Below are 17,861 nucleotides of genomic sequence, written 5' to 3'. Positions count from 1 at the left end.
CGCCAGGATGCCACTTTACCACCTCATCATAGACAAGTCATTGATCAATGTGGTCTCAAGCTCTCAAGTGGATAGGTGGATCTTGTCAGGTACGTGGCAACCTGCTGGAGTGGAGATTAACTTTATTGACACCCGTCCAGATGAAGTGTCATGCTAATAAGGAGAAGATGGATAGCGGTGCGGGAGGCTTGCCAGGCTTCAACATCAGCATGACAGCTAGCAGTGCATTTAATGCGGTGTGTCCTAACTGCTAGAGTTAGGTATGATAGCACTTTTAGCTATCTAATCATACTGTAATTACTTTTTTTGCCACAATGGTCGCCCCATAAGCTATAAAAGGAGGCCCGAGGCAACCTAGAAAGCTGTCATGGGAAACCACGGCCACCTATGGGACCATGACCCCCTTTTGGTTCGGCAGGGGATGAGCACGTTGCACAAAGAGCGGGGAAGCATAACGCGGCACGACATAGATCACACGGGTATTTTTACCCAGGTTCGGGCCGCCGCGAGGCGTAAAACCCTACTCCGGCTTCGGTGGATTGATGGTGGAACATGCAGCACATTTGCCCGGCAGGGTTGCCTCAAGGCGAGAGCGGGTACGCGTGTATGAATATGCGAGGGTCCGAATCCTCTCTAAGGTTTCCATGTGCCTCCTTTTATAGATCAAGGGGTCACCAGAGTGGCAAATCAGTCATTACGCACTAATTAGGTAGCAAACAGTGCTATCATACCTACTCTATAGGCGGACCGAGCAAATGAAATGCGCCACATAGTGTCACATCACAATGAGTCCGGCAAGCCTTGCCGGGCCAATTTGGCAGCTTCGCGCCTGCTTGCTTGACACGTCTCAGGACGGGTGTTGTTTGGGGTGTTTTTCGTAGGAAGCGACTGCCATATGGCAAGAAGCAACCACTTATTCACTTGGGGGCTTGACACAACGCAGATCAGTGACTTGCGTCGCTGTGAGGTGGAGCGATGAAGCCATGGTACGGTAGTTTGCCCTTGCTGAGCACGGCAAGCCCTGTCGGGGTGGTCTGGAGGCTTGTCTTTGGGATAACCTCGGCCTTGCCAGGTGATAGAGGCAAAGGTGTCCAGTCTTTCGATGAGATGGTGGCTATCGTGTTGGAGGAAGTCGACTTTGACAATGTGACAACGAACGTGCGAGGACGTCGTGCCTTAGCAATCGCTAAACCAACTCCGAGAGGTTATTGACCACGCCGAAGCATGATCGACCTGACCACGAAGATCCGTTTCCTGTAGGCAAACGAAGAACAAGCAAGAAACTAAGATTGCAATCTGGATATCACGAATATAAGAGGAAAGCTTTATTGATGAAGGTGGGGTTCTGTGACGTCTTGGTCTGGTCGTTGAACACAAACGAAGTACGCGAAGCTGCAGCTATGGTGAACTTTTAATCTAAACAAAACCCAAAGACTAAACGATGCCCTAAGGGCTGTATATATAGAGGAGAGGGGGGATTTCGTGGCCCTTGGAGGAGGGGTCCAAAACCAACCCTAACTCTAGTTTGCCCACACATATGGACTCTAAAAACTGCCTATAATCAAGTATTTCAAAATTACATGGGCCTGGCTCAAAAATAAGGTGACGCAGCACCTAGAATAGCCTCTGGGCGAAATTTATGATGTGGCATCTTGTATATTTCGTCCAAGGCTTCATGCACTCATTATGGTGGCTTCAAAGTCCTGGAATCATCACTTGTAACTCCATTCTTGTTCCCCTTGCGCATGCCAGCATCTCCATGCTTGAACTTGCTCCAAGGTTCATCTTTCTTGTCTAAGCTAGGCCCTTCATTTGTAAGCAAAACAAGTGTATCCAATTTAGGCAGCATCATATTGTCATTAACATTAGAATCGTTACCAAGAAACGAAAGCACCTGACAATTCAGTTCTCGTGCGCGAGCTCTAGTAATTGGTCCAGTATGTATAGCATCAGGGGCTGCGGGTGTAACAACAGTATTGATGTCCACATCATCCTCCCCTTCTTGAAATGAAGTCGTCCTCGACGAAAGCTAATCTTCCTCACCCAAATAAGGCTTCAAATCTACAATGTTAAAAGTGGTACTAACCCCAAAATCTGCAGGCAGCTCAAGTTTATATGCATTATCATTTATTTTCTCTAACACCCTAAAAGGACCATCAACACGTGGCATTAGCTTTGATTTGCGCAAATTAGGAAATCTATCCTTACGCAAATGTAACCAAACAAGATCTCCATGTTCAAACACAACATGTTTTCTACCCTTATCTCCAGCAAGTTTATATTTAGCATTCATACGCTCAATGTTTTCTTTAGTTAACTCATGCATTTTTAAAATCAATTCAGCACATTCTTTAGCATCAAAATTAAGCTTCTCCGAAGATGGAAGAGGCAACAAATCAATAGGTGCACGAGGTAGGAAACCATACACAATTTCAAAAGGGCACATCTTAGTAGTAGAATGCAATGAACGATTATAAGCAAATTCAATGTGAGGCAAGCATTCTTCCAACATTTTCTTATTATTCTTCAAAACAGCCCTAAGCATAGTAGACAATGTTCTATTGACTACTTCAGTTTGTCCATCAGTTTGGGGGTGACAAGTAGTACTAAAAAGCAGTTTAGTCCCCAACTTAGCCCATAAACATCTCCAAAAGTGTCTAAGAAATTTATTATCACAATCTGAAACAATAGTATTTGGCACACCATGTAAGCGAATAATTTCACGAAAGAACAAATCAGCAACATTAACAACATCATCGCTTTTATGACATGGTATAAAGTGTGCCATTTTCGAGAACCTATCCACAACAACAAATATGCTATCCCTCCCGTTCTTTGTTCGAGGTAAACCTAAAACAAAGTCCATTGATATATCCTCCCAAGGAACACTAGGTACAGGCAAAGGCATATATAAACCATGAGGATTTAGTCGTGACTTAGCTTTTTGACATGTAGTGCAGCGAGCAACAAAACGCTCAACATCACGTCTCATCTTTGGCCAGAAGAAATGTGTAGTAAGTATATCCTCCGTCTTCTTCATGCCAAACTGTCACATTAATCCTCCTCCATGCGCCTCCTTCTACAACAAAATACGAACGGAGCTAGCTAGAATGCATAGCTTGTTAGCACAAAACACAAATACATCATTAATGAAGAACTTGTTCCACGTTCTTCCTTCATTACAATTCGGCATTACATATTTAAAATTAGCATCATGCACATATTCATTTTGATGGTCTCCAAACCAAATATTTTGAAGTCAAGTTGTGAAAGCATAGTATTGCAACGAGACAATGCATCAGCAATAACATTTTCTTTAATCTTCTTGTGTTTAATGACATAAGGGAAAGTCTCAATGAAATCAACCCATTTAGCATGTTTATGATTCAGTTTAGCTTGACTTTTAATATGTTTCAAAGATTCATGATCAGAATGTATAACAAATTATTTGGGCCATAAATAATGTTGCCAGGTTTCTAAAGTCTGAACAAGAGCATATAATTATTTATCATAAGTAGAATAATTCAGACTAGGCCCACTCAATTTTTTTGAAAAGTATGCAACAGGTTTGCCATCTTGTAATAACACACCTCCTAATCCAATTCCACTGGCATCACATTCAAGCTCAAAAGTCTTATTAAAATCAGGAAGTTGGAGTAAAGGAGCATGTGTCAACTTATCTTTCAATACCGTGAAGGCTTCTTCCTATGCGGCACCTCAAACAAAAGGCACATCCTTCTTTGTAAGCTCATTGAGAGGTGCAACAATGGTGTTCAAATCTCTCATAAAACGCCTATAGAATCCAGAGAGGCCAAGAAAACTCCTCACTTGTGTGACCGTTTTGGGTTGCGGCCAACTCTCAATAGCTTCAACATTGGCTTTATCAACTTCAATTCCCTGTGGAGTAACAACATAGCCAAGAAAAGAAACTCGGTCGGTGCAGAAGGTGCACTTCCCAAGGTTACCAAACCAACATGCATCACGTAGAGCAATAAAAACTGCACGTAAATGTTCCAAATGTTCCTCCAAAGATCTATTATAAATTAGTATATCATCAAAATAGACTACCACAAATCGTCCAATGAAAGCACGTAAAACTTCGTTCACTAGTCTGAAGAAAGTACTAGGTGCGTTAGTTAACCCGAAAGGCATGACTAACCACTCATATAAACCAAACTTAGTTTTAAATGTTGTTTTCCATTCACCTCCCAATTTCATATGAATTTGATGGTATCCACTACGCATATCAACTTTGGAGAAAATTGTAGAGCCACTCAAGTCATCAATCATATCATCTAGCCTAGGAATAGGATGACAATAACAAATAGTAATATTACTAATGCCTCTACAATCAACACATATGTGACGTTAGGCACTAGTATAGTAGGAACAACACAAGGACTAAGAGATTCGCGTATGTAACCTTTGTCGAGCAGCTCCTGTACTTGACGCATAATCCCCTTTGTCTCCTCTTGATTGGTACGGTATGGTGCACGGTTGGGTAGCGATGCACTAGGAATTAAGTCAATTTGATGCTCAATCATTCGAATAGGTGGTAATCCCGTGGCATGTCTTGTGGGCAAAGAGGAAGGCACGTCCCCAAATGAAAATAATGCCTCTTTGCACACAAAAGCATAGCAAACAGATTTGTTGAAATCTAGCTCATCAATATCAGATTTTGTGGCAAGTAAACATGCACTTTTCAATTTAATTTCAGAAGCAACACTAGATGGGTTATTATTAGGTTTCATTTGTTGCTCAAATTCTTTTGCCACAATCTGATTTTCACTCTTATTTTTCTCCTGTTTTGCTTTATTATCTCCACTAATATCATGTTTCAAAATGGATTCAGGAGTCATAGGAAGCAAAGTAATATGGATATCCTTATGAATAAGAGTATACTGATTATTTCTACCATGGTGTACAGAATTTTTAACAAATTTCCATGGTCTACCAAGTAATAAGGAACATGCTTGCATAGGTACCACATCACAATCAACATAATCAACATATATAGAGATACTAAAATGCACACAAACAGTATGTGTTACCTTAACCTTGCTGCTGTTGTTGAACCATTGGATGTAGTAAGGATGTGGATGTGGTCTTGTTGTGAGAGATAGCTTCTCCACCATCTCCATGCTATCCAAGTTATCGCAGCTCCCTCCATCTATGATGACGCGAACAGAACGTTCCTTCACAACTCCCTTTGTATGGAACAAATTATGCCTCTGATTTTGCTCAGCTTGTGTAACCTGCACACTCAAAACACATTGAGCAACTAAACATTCATACTTGTCAGCATCTTCAGCAGCCATGTATCGCATCTCATGATTAGAATCATCTCCAACGTGTTCTTCACTTGTAATAATAGCCATGTTCTCCTCATCATAGTCACTAGCGGACTCATACACACCATCCTCAGAACAATCATCACACACTTTGATGGGCATTGTCTCGCATAATGACCTCCACCCTTGCAATGACAATAAATAATATCATGTGTTTTCCCTGTTGATGCCATGGATGAAGAAGAGCTCTGTGCAGGCCCAGAAGGTGTGCTCTTGGCAAATAGTGGTGGTTGTGCCTTCTTTCTTGTATCATGGTTGGTGGTGGAAGCTGACGGAGGTGTCGGTGCAGCAGAACGTGTGGAAGTAGAGGATGCACGTGGTGTCCATGATGAAGGTCGACCTAGAGAAAAGTTAGTTCGTGCCAATGCCTGTCGATCCTGCACTTAACGTTCAGCTTTGCAAGCAAGATGGAATAAACGAGTGATATTATTATATTCCTTATACTCTAGAATGGTGTGAATCTCTTTATTTAATCCACCCATAAAACGTGCAAGCATAGCTTCATTATTCTCAACAATACCACATCTAATCATACCAGTTTGTAATTCATGATAATATTCTCCTACAGATTTTTTTCCTTGTCTCAAACGCTGCAATTTTTGAAGCAATTCACGTTGATAATATGGTCGAACCCAGCGAGTATGCATAGCATTTTTCATAGCAGTTCAAGTAGCTGGAATAGGATATAATCGACAATGTTCAGACCACCAAACACATGCAAAACTAGTGAAAGCACAAACAGCAGCAGGAACACGTCTCTCCTCGGGATATTGTAAACATGTAAAATGTTTTTCAGTTTCTAACTCCCAAGTAAGATATATATCAAGAACATATCTACCCTCAAATGGTGGAATATTCAATTTCAATTTAGGGAGATGGTCATGATCTCGTACCTGAGGGGGAGCCCTACCATTGCCATTGTTTGCATGTGGACGACCTTGTGGTTGTGGTGCTGGTGGTTGCACGTAGTTCTGTTTTTGATCAACCTCATCCTCGTAATCTCCCGCCTAATCATCCTCCTCCGCATTAGCAGTAGGAGCCACAGAAGTATCAATAGGAGCACCAATAGTTTGGCTAGGCTCAAGAGGTACATGGCTCGCTCGGTGGAGGGATGTTTCGCGACGTGGAGGTAGTCGTCGTCATCGTTGTTGTTGTTGTTGTTGTTGTTGTTGTTGTTGTTGTTGTCGTTGTCGTTGTTGTTGTTGTTGTTGTTGTTGTTGTTCTTGTTGTTGTTGTTGTTGCAGTGGTGCACAGGTGCAGCCGGTGGTGGTTGTGTAAGACGCGCAAGTAGTTCATTAAATTTATTATCGAGCTTTGTTTAGAACGTCTTCTCAAAGCCAGTTATGTTATCCATGGCCTCTTCAAAATTGTTCAGCACATCTTGCACCTGTTCAGTCATCATTTGCTAAAACTTATCATGCAACTCCTTATTCGTCATGTTCTCCTAGTCAGTCTCATGGACTTGTGATCCTGCCATGGTTAGCAGCAATAGAAACACACAGGAATATGATCCTACACACTACTAGAAAATGGCGGTGGTGGGGTGTCACAAATCTGTCAAGCAAATCTCAAATTCTTACCAGTTCTTACCCAATAGTAGGCGGTGATCAGCAACCGTTGTAGTAAAAACTCTCAAAGATTGGACAGAGCGATTGCCAGGTGGTGTCAAACGCACGATGTAGATGTATGTGGAGCTGGGAAGGCTTATGATATGGTAGCAGTAAACGCTCAATGACGGTACTGTGCTGGCCCTAGGCTGGACAGTACTAGAGATGCGAGCCTAGAACACGAGCAAAATCACGGCGCGTCACGTAAACAAAGGAGGAGCACTCTTTGATATGTTTCCTTTTTTTCACTTTTTTTGCACTTTTTTCCTCTTTTTTTTGCTCCGCAACAATTTTTTCCAAAAAAGTCTACAAATGTTCTGAAAACTGCCTAGCCAGAATTTTCCAGGCTTAGTTTTTTTAGTTTGGAACTATTTTTCTACTGCGGGTGGCACGAAAGTTGGGGAGTCCGACTTGGTCACGACTCACGAATCGAAGTATCGCGTGATCTGGAACTAAAAAACAAAGCAAAAAATAGTGGACTCAGACTAGGACTGGTCGAGGAGATGAATCTGGTGGAACTTGGACTGGTGGTTGTATATGGCGATGGTATATCTAGACTCGGATCGGTGGTGGTATATGGCGATGGTATATGTGGACTCGGATTGGTGGTTGTATATGGCGATGGTATATGTGGACTCGGATTGGTAGTTGTATATGGCAGCGGCGATGTATATGGAGGGGTGGTGGTATATGGTAATGATGATGACGATGGTGCGGCGGCGGTGTGACAACCTGTGAACAGAACTCGAAACTCTAAGGGACTAGACGCTAAGTACAGCAACTTGACACGACGATGCAACCGCAAATTCAACCAAGCAAAACTCTAAAAAGACTATATAAAGGCTCAGATTGGTTCGGATATGATGACCTAACCCTAAATTGTTTTTTTGGCTTTTTCGTGGACTATAGGTATGAAGAACAAACTCGACCTAAACTACAAAAAACTGTAAAATCTCACCGAGCAACTTAGAAATCTGATACCACTTGATAGAGGCAAAGGTGTCCCGTCTTTCGATGAGATGGTGGCTATCGTTTTGGAGGAAGACGACTTTGACGATCCGACTACGAACGTCCGAGGACGTCGCGCCTTAGCAATTGCTAATCCAACTTTGAGAGGTTATTGACCACGCTGGAGCATGATCAACCTGACCACAAAGGTATGTTTCCTGCAAGCAAACGAAGAACAAGCAAGAAACTAAGATTGCAATTTGGATATTGCGAATATAAGAGGAAAGCTTTATTGATTAAGGTGGGTTTCTGTGATGTCTTGGTCTGGTTGTTCAACACAAACAAAGTACGCGAAGTTGCAGCTTTGGCGAACTTTTAATCTAAACAAAACCCAAAGACTAAATGATGCCCTAAGGGCTGTATATATAGAGGAGAGTGGGGGGAATTTCGAAGCACTTGGAGGAGGGGTCCGAAACAAACCCTAACTCTTGTTTCCCCACACATACGGACTCTAAAAACTGCCTATAATCAAGTATTTCGAAATTACATGGGCCTGGCCTAAAAATAAGGTGACGCAGCACCTAGAATAGCCTCTGGACAAAATTCATGAAGTGGCATCTTCTATATTTCGTCTAAGGCTTCATGCACTCATTATGGTGGCTCAAAGTCCTGGAATCATCACTTGTAACTCCGTTCTTGTTCCCCTTGCGCATGCCATCATCTCCATGCTTGAACTTGCTCCAAGGTTCATCTTTCTTGTCCAAGCTAGGCCCTCCATTTGTAAGAAAAACAAATGTATCCAATTTAGGCAGCATCATATTCTCACGAACATTAAAATCGTTACCAAGAAACAAAAGTACATTATAACTCAATTGGCGTGCGTGAGCTCTAGTAATTGGTCCAATATGTATAGCAGCAGGGGTGTGGGTGTAACAATGGTATTGATGTCCTCATCACCAGGCTCGCCTGCCCGGTAAGGGAGGTTTTTCCCTTAGTTGTTTCTTGCTTCCTTTGTCTTGACTTGGCCTTCTTGATTCCCTAATGAGTTAATCTCTTTGGCTTGGTCTTGGTCTTGATTGTTGCAATCTTGAATTTAGGCCTGTGCACAGTCTAGGCAACAGACCTGAGGTTTGTTGCACCAACAGGAGCCCCCGGACCTGGCCCGAACGCGCTGTCGGGCGTCGTCGGGGTAGGCCCTAACTAGTGCATAGGCAGGGGCTAGTGCTTTTGCTCGCCCTTTGAGATCTTCTTTGCTTCTTCATTAACTTGAGCCCAGGTCTGTTTCCGATTTTCCCGCGCGTCGTGTAACGCAAATTGTGGTGGAGCCACTTTTGTAATGGCCTGTCAATGACTTTAACACACGGGCGAGTAACTGCCAATTCACTCTTCCCACCGTGCTCTTATCCTTAGCCACGTATGCTGCATGCATTGAGTGGGGTAGGTAATAGAGGCGTGTGGTGTGGGAGGGCGCTAGGGTAAGGGTCCAGTATTCTTGAATTGGTGGAGGAGGATGGTGGTTACCCGTTGGGGGGATCAGCCCCCAGCCCCTGCCCGCCTATAAAAGGAGGGGTGGGGGGGAGTGGGAGTATTCATCCATACGCCTCTGCTCCTCCATCCTTTGCTTTCTTCTAGTTATGTTGAAGGGGAGAGCCTGGGGCCAGCCCTAAACCCTAGCTTGGGGTTTGCGACATGGAATGCTTGCGTCGATGCTTGGGGAGTGAGTCTGGTCCGAGCCTTGAAGAGATGCGGCGAGCGAGCCTCTTGTAGCGCGAGTGATATCAAGCTCCCCCATTGTGGTGGAATGCTTGTCTCCTCTACTCGGGCCGGCTATCTGATGGGAAGCGCTGGATCTTGCCACGACCAGCCGCAGTCCATCATAAAGACAGCTGGGTTCTTGGGGCTTGGGGTTATTGGTAATCCCAGTACTGCCACTTCTAGCAGAGCCAGGGTCGACGCCAAAGAGAGGGGTACCCTTCTGCCTGCCGAGGTGGGGAACGGTGCTCTGTGCGCGCCCTGGCCATCTTGGCCGTCCGCCGCTTCTCCGGGGAAGCTGACGGGCCGGGGGTCCGGCGGTGATGGAGAGAAAACTACGGAAGACAGAGAAGGCGGGTGGTAGGGCGTCAGGTCGGAGTACGATAGCACCGATGCCTTCGCCTCATCGTGGCCACCTGCCGCCTCGTCTTTCCGCTCTTCCCATCCCTCCCCGACAACATCATCACTGGCCTCTTGGTTGTCGGGGAGGGGGCCAGTCTCTTGGTGCCTTCACCTCCTCCAGTAGTCTTCCAACTGAGCTCTGGCAGTCTCTCCTTCCGGTGCTTGTGCTCGGGCTTCTTGCTGGTCCTGGAGGTGGTGACCAAGGCACCGCCGAGCTGCTCCTTCCACCCACCTCCTTCGCAGCCTTGCCACTCCCGATCTTATTAGGCTGCGCCTGGAAAGCCCCTGATGGGATCGGGTTTGGTCGTCGGCTTAGGCACTCCTTTTTCCCTCTTCGCCTCCCACCACAGTAACTGGGGGAAGAGGAGCAGGAGAGGGGGATTACGGAGCACTTATCTTCTTTCAATCTAAAATATGTAGGCATTTGTCAAACTTTAGTTCAAATTACATAATCTCTTTTATCCATGTTTGTGCCCTGTAAGATTTGTACTTGTTGATCAGCATATTAATGAAAAAGACAAACCTTGCTAGGTACTTGTGCATGTAATGCGTCCATGCAGAGGTGGGATGCTTCTATACATTCAACTAAACAAGTTTTCCCCGGTAGGCTATCTTGCTGGTACCCCCCAGTTTGCTGTCGTGGAGCTAGGCCTGCCAGGCACAAATCATAAAGAGGGACCAGCCCCCCGCCAACCTTCTTGTCGAAGGCCCCCGCAACCATCCCGACAGAAGAAATGTTCGAGTCAACGGATGGGAGCACCTAAGTTCTGAAGGTGGCGAGGTTTTCTTATGCACAAGTCTCTACTTACAGAACGCGCATGGATAAGAGAGAGAACTTATATGTTTGGCTTGCCAAGGATCACAACGTGGGCTCGTCTTCTCTTCTCCTTCTTCGTACCAAGTCCACGGTAGGAGCCTTCAGTTTTATGCAGATGAAAATGATGCCATCTGCAATCTCATTGTACATGAACATGCTATGCTCATGATATGCTTATGCATGCGTGCAATTTGTCGGGCCCCCACCGCTTCATTTATTTGTCTGTTGCTCAGGGTCTGTGCCTGGCTTTGTACAAGGGGTTACATGCAACTGAGTCAAGGCATGTCCAAAAGGGTGGCTGTCGGGCAGGGCCCCACAGCCGCATCTTACGGGTAGAAATTGCGGAGATGCTCAATATTTCATGAGTTTTGCTACTGAATGCCATCTCCGGTCTACAGACAAACTGTGCCAGGTCTGGTGACTCATACTACCTGGTAAGGGCCTTCCCACTTCAACGTCAACTTGTCTGTACCCTTGGCATACTGAACGCACCTAAGGACAAGGTTTCCTTCCTCAAAACACTAGGCATGAATCCTGTGGTTGTGATAGTGATGCAAGACTTGCTGATTGCGTGCAACACGTGTAGCAGCCCGGAGACTGTTCTCCTCGAGTAGCACAGTGTCATCACGCCGGTGTTGTTCCTGCATAACTTCATCGTATGCAAGCACTCGAGCTGGCCTGTAAATGAGTTCGGTGAGGATAACTGCTTCTGCTCCATAGACTAGGGAGAAGGGAGTATGCCTGGTAGCTCGATTTGGTTTCGTTCTAAGGGTCCAAAGAACCACCAGCAGCTCATCGATCCATCGCCTGCCACACTTTTGCAGCTTATCAAATGTTCTTGTCTTGAGTCCTCGCAACACTTCAGCGTTCGCCCTCTCAGCTTGCACATTGCTTCTGGGATGTGCAACAAAGACAAATGAGACCTTGCTTCCGAGGGCATGAACGTATTGCATGAAGGCGTGGCTCATGAATTGGGTGCGATTATCATTGATGATCCGGGTAGGGACTCCGAAGCGGCACACTAATCCTGTCAAGAACTTGATAGTTGACTGAGTAGTCCCCTTTCTCAGGGCTTCTACTTCCGACCACTTTGTAAACTTGTCGATTGCAACGAACAAGAATTCAAAGCCCTGGGCAGCGCAGGGGAAACGACCGAGGATGTCGAGCCCCCAAACCAAAAATGGACATGACAGGCTTCACATTTGGCGCCTAGCTCGACCGCATCTTGGAGGGCTGTGAGCCAATAGAATATTTGTTGGAATGCTTTCTCAACCAAAGCCCTTGATCCAATATGGGAGTTGCAGATGTCTGTGTGTATTTCTGCCAGCAGTTCATTTCCTTCTTCCCAACAAATGCACTTCAATTCCACACCATTGGGCCTTCTTCTGTATAGTGTGTCATCAACGAACTGATACATACTGGCCCTCCGGGCTATGCTTTCAGCTTCTTCTTGCTCTTCAGAAAGTTCTCTAGTTTGGAGGAAATGGACTATGTGCCGCGCCCAAGTTCGAGCAAGGGGCTCGGCAACGAGGACTAGCAGCACCTACTCCTTCATGGGAGCGCACCCCTCGACCGCGTGGACCGATGGTCTGGAGGGAGGGCGCTGCTCAGCAGCTGAATGGGAGTTGTTCCCGTCAAGCTCTCTGTCGGGATCTTTGGGAGGCTCTATTAGGAGAGACTTGCCTGAGGCCAGTTTCTTCCTCTTCCGGGCCATCATTGCCGGGGATACAGAGGGCTGAGTCATATGGAGAACAAAAGTTCCTAGTTCCATAGGGAGCTTTTGCGCAGCACATAGATGATAAACAATGATGTTTTCCACACGGGGTACGTGCTCTATTTGCAATCCGTCAAAGCGCTCTTCCAACTTTCTCACTTCCTCAACTTATGCCTCCATCAATGGACTTTGGTAATCCCTGTTGACTTGTCTCACCACGAGCTATGAGTCTACACGGATGATCAACTTCTTGATTCCGAACTCCGTTGCAATCCTGAGCCCGACAAGGAGCCCTTCGTACTCTGTTGTATTGTTGGTAGCCTTCTCCCGAGGAAAGTGCATCTGGACGATGTACTTCAAGTGTTCCAAGTGGGGGCAACGAGAAGCACACCAGCACCTGCACCTTGTAGGGAGAAAGCACCATCGAATACATAATCCATTCTTGGGGTGCCTCCTTGCTGGGGATAACTCTCTCCAATACTTCTTCATCAGGAGTTGCCATAAATTCTGCAATAAACTCTGCCAATGCTCTGCTCTAGATAGTTGACATGCTCTCAAATTTCAAACCAAAGCTGGATAACTCCAATGCCCACTCCACTATCCTGCCAGTAGCCTAAGGGTTTCGGAGTATCCATTGCAAAGGAAAACGGGTGACAATTGTGACCTCGTGGGGTTCGAAGTAGTGGCGCAGTTTCCTTGAGGCCATTACAAGGCCAAAAATCTACTTTTGCACTCTAGAATACCTGGATCTAGCACCCTGCCACAGGGAGCTGACGTAGTACACTGGGCATTGCACCACTTTCTTCTTTGCCGCAACCTTGGGACTGCCTCCGCTACATTGCTCCTCTCGGTCTTGGTCTACTTCTGACTTTGCCGGGGTGTGCTCACTTTCCTCCTTGGGGGGATACTTACTGCGGCTGCTGCTTCCTCCACTTCCCGCTGCGCCACTAGTGATGACTAACATCTTGATTAGTTGTTGTTGGGTATAGCAGCAAGGGCTCTTGTGGTTTGGGAGCCACCAAAGTGAGCATAAAAGACAAGTAAGCCTTCAAATCATGCATTGCAGCCTCTGCCTCTAGATTCCACTCCACAAGCCCTACCTTCTTCAAGATTTTGAAGAACGGCAAGGCACGCTTGGCAGACTTGGAAATGAACCTACCGAGCACGGCAACGCATCCAGTCATATGCCTCACGTACTTAATTACTTTGGGTGCTTGGATTTGTTCGATGGCCTTGATCTTGTTGGGGTTGGCCTCTATGCCTCTGTGGGACACGAATAAGCCAAGCAGCTTGCCCGAAGGGATGCCAAACACACACTTCTCTGGGTTCAGCTTCAAGTAGATCTTGCATAGATTAGCAAAAGTCTCTTCTAAGTCATGAATACGGGTTGATTTGTCCTTGGCTTTGACCACAATATCGTCCATATAAGCTTCAATGTTTCTGTGCAACTGTGACTCAAGACTAATTTGGACTGCCCTTGCAAAAGTGGATCCAGCGCTCTTCAACCCGAAAGGCATCCAAACGAAGCAGTATGCGCCACATGGGGTGATGAACGTCGTCTTCTCTTCATCTTCCTTAGACATTAAGATCTGATGGTATCCAGAGTACGCGCCAAGGAAGGAGAGAAAGTCACACCCGTAGGTGGAATCCACAATCTAGTCGATGCGCGGCAAAGGGAATGGGTCCTTCGGGCATGCCTTGTTCAGATCCATAAAATCTATGCACAACCTCCATTTCCCAGTAGCCTTGTGTACCACCACAAGATTCGCTAACCACGTTGGATGCAGTACTCCTCTGACCAAACCAGCTGCCTCAAGTTGATTTCCTCAGCAATGAACTTCTGCCACTCCAAGGCTTGGTTTCGGACCTTCTGCTTGACGGGTTGGGCATGTGGGCAGACAGCAAGGTGGTGCTCGATTAGCTCCCTGGGAACACCGGGGATATCAGATGATTGGTAGGCAAACACATCGATATTCGCCCGCGGGAAGGCAATGAGTACGCTTTCCTATTTGTCATTAAGGGTGGCACTTATAGTGAAAGTACCATCAGCGCCAGCCAGCCCTGCCGGGTCACAGCGGGTCCGGTAGACTTGGATCTCTTGCTGTTGGAACTTTTCGGCAAGTCATCAAGTGTCGCAACGCACTCCGAAGAGGTATGTTTCCCAGATTCCTTGCAGGCATCCTTGCTACCTTTCTTTTTTCTCTTGCCTTCCTTGGCGGGAACAGTGGCTTCAGCAGCCTCTGGCGTGACTGTGTTGCGGTACATCTTGTCCACACAAAGGATTGCGTCCTTCTCGTCTGACGAAATGGAAATGCTGCCTACCTTGCAGCCTCTGGCATCTTCAAGGTGGTGTAGGCATAGTGGGATGCCGCCATGAATTTGGCCAGAGCTGGGCAACCAAGGATTCCGTTGTACGGCAGGGGGAGGTCGACCACATCAAACACAACGTTCTCTGTCGGGTAATTGAACTCTCCCCCAAACGTCACCGGCAATGTGATCTTCCCCTTAGGACGACTCCTGACGGGGTTGATCCCTTGGAACGTGCCAATAACCTCAATCTCTTCCTCTACTATCGGAAGTTTGCTGATGACCTTTGGAGAAATCAGATTTAAACAAAGCACCGTCGTCGACCAATATCTTTGTGACTATGAGGTTGAGGATCGTTGGTGAGACCAACAATGGCAAGCATCCTACTGCAGTGGTGCGGTCAGGGTGGTCCTCTTCGTCAAAGATGATGGGCGTGCATGACCACTTGGCCTACTTTCGAGAATCTGCCGTTGGCTCCACGACATTGACTTCACGCGCCAACTGTTTAAGCTAGCGATGAGAGGAGTGCAGAGATGCACCCCCGTCAATGCACAGGATGTTAGTGGCCTTCTGGAATTCCTGCTTGTTGGTTTGCTCTTCATCCCCTCCATCACATTAATCACTGCAATCCTCCTTCTCACGGCCTCTGGCGGGTTTTCCTTGATTCTGTGCAGCCTTGCCGAGGCAACTTGCTTCGCTGCCTCAGCCCTTCCTGCGAGCGCCATTTTGACCTTTCTCCTAATTAGGTTTCTCATACTCAGCCCTTTTCTTCTTGACAAGCTGTTCAACTTGATGACACTCCTGCAGATCGTGGCCCTTGGTCCGATGAATCTTGCAGCAGGGCCCATCGCCTTTCCCAGCCTTCTTGGCAGCCGCAGCCTCCCGACAATTAGTGCACATGGCAACTTCCTTGCCGAGGGCTTCGGCCTTGGCCTTCTTGCCGATAGAAGGCATGACCGATCCCTCAAAGGTCATGACTGCCTTGTCTTTGTGCCTCTTGTTGTGCTTCTTGTTCTTCTTCTTCTGACTGGTGCCTCACCATCATCCTCTAAGTCAATGTCGACGCCATCCTCTTCTCTAGGGAGCCTCCTCCCTTCCTCCACTCGAGCACACTTATCCACCAAGTTGTCTAGATCTTTCACAGTTTTGGGTAGTCGAACGTTTATCTTGGAACGTATCCGACGATTGCACACATTGGACTGGAATGCGGCGATCACCGCTGCCATGTGGATGTCTGGAGTATTCATGTGGACTCGGCTGAATCTCTGCATGTACTTTCGTAGAGTCCCTCCTTCCTTCCGCGGGAGAAGCTGCAAATCGCTGGGCTGCCCTGGTTCTTAATGGCAGCCCGTGAAGGCGCCACTGAACTCATGGCACAAGTCAGCCCAGGTCGAAATGGAGTTCTCGGGCAAATGCATCAGCCAAGACCTCACGTTTGGCTTGAGTGCCAAAGGGAAGTAGTTGGCGAATACCTTCTCATCTCTTCCCCCAAGAGCTCGAACAATAATGGTGTAGATGCTCAAGAATTCTGCTAGGTTTAGCCTTCCATCGTACTTCTCTGGTATCTGTGGCTTCAACGTGCGAGCGGACGGCCAACGGACTTGCCGCAGCTCACGTTTGAAGCCAGGGCACCCAGCCTCGAAAGGCAGGTACCCGCCCCCGCCGAGCATGGGCTCGTCGATGTTGGGTCCATCACGCCCGTCGGACTGGCGGTGGTTGTCGCGGTGTCACTTGATGGTGACGCGTGCGTCTTCCCTTTGCCTATCCTCCGGGGCTTGCCGTTGGCCTTGACGTGCTTGTGGGTCGGATGAAGCCATCGTGATGTTGTTGAGCTCTTGGTTGTGTGGCTTCCTCACTGGTTGCTACGGAGGACATTACACCGTGGGGTGGCCCCTTCCGCACGGCCAGCAGCGTGGGCTGTTGTCATCACCTCGGGAGACCATGGCGGGCCAGCTCGCTGTGATCCTCCAGTCTCACCGAAGCCAATCAGGCTCGGAATGGTGGCTCTCCACTCATCCATCTGATCAGCTGTCGGCAAAATCTCAGCATCAGATGTGCCCGCACCATGGCCTTCGAAGCTGTGCTTAGCATAAGTGATGATGATGTAGATCGCGACGTCACTCAACTCATGACGGTGCCGACTGTGGTCACGCCGTGCTCCCGCCATCGTGAGCCAGCCACTTGGATGGCGGGGTGACGAGATGGGGGCGCTTGTGGACCAGCGGCTCCATTCAGAGCATTGGCTTGGTCAGCTTGCTCCGAGGGTGGTGCATGTCCTACGGCCACGCCCGCTGCGGGCGCGGCCAGAGGATTACGTTTGGCCCCAGAGCGAGTGCCACCGCTGGGGCTGTGCTCCTCGGCTGGGTGAAGAGGTGTAGAAGGAATAATCTCTCTACCCATACCTCGCGGAGCATGGTCGCCGAGATTTTGTCCTCCAATACCTCCCGCTCCTGTTCCAACCACAGGGAGGTGGTGACAACGTCGCCCGCATCGACCAGGTCCGCCGCAGCGTCCATATCCCCATGTGTCCCGGCAGCCCCAGCGGCATCGGTGGCTGCGGGCGGCGGGGCCTTTGATGTGGACGAGTCAGCTGCAGCATTGGGATTCTTCTCGGGCACCATGGTTGATGGAGCCTTCGATGAAGAAAATGGTGATGAAGATGACACGCTGCTTACGCTCTTAGGTTCATACAAGAGCTCCCCCTGCTTGGCGCGACAACAATGTCATGGGAAACTATGGCCACCTATGGGACCATGAGCCCCTTTTGGTTCGGCAGGGGGATGAGCACATTGCACAAAGAGCGGAGAAGCATAACACAGCACGACAGAGATCACACGGGCAGTTTTACCTAGGTTCGGGCCGCTGCGAGGCGTAAAACCCTACTCTTGCTTCGGTGGATTGATGGTGGATTATGGTGGAACACACAGCGCCTTCACCCGGCAGAGCGGCTACGAGCGTACAAA

This window comes from Triticum aestivum, chromosome 7A (genome assembly GCF_018294505.1).
Source record: "Triticum aestivum cultivar Chinese Spring chromosome 7A, IWGSC CS RefSeq v2.1, whole genome shotgun sequence".
Classification (NCBI taxonomy): domain Eukaryota; kingdom Viridiplantae; phylum Streptophyta; class Magnoliopsida; order Poales; family Poaceae; genus Triticum; species Triticum aestivum.
This window is presented reverse-complemented; position numbering follows the sequence as displayed.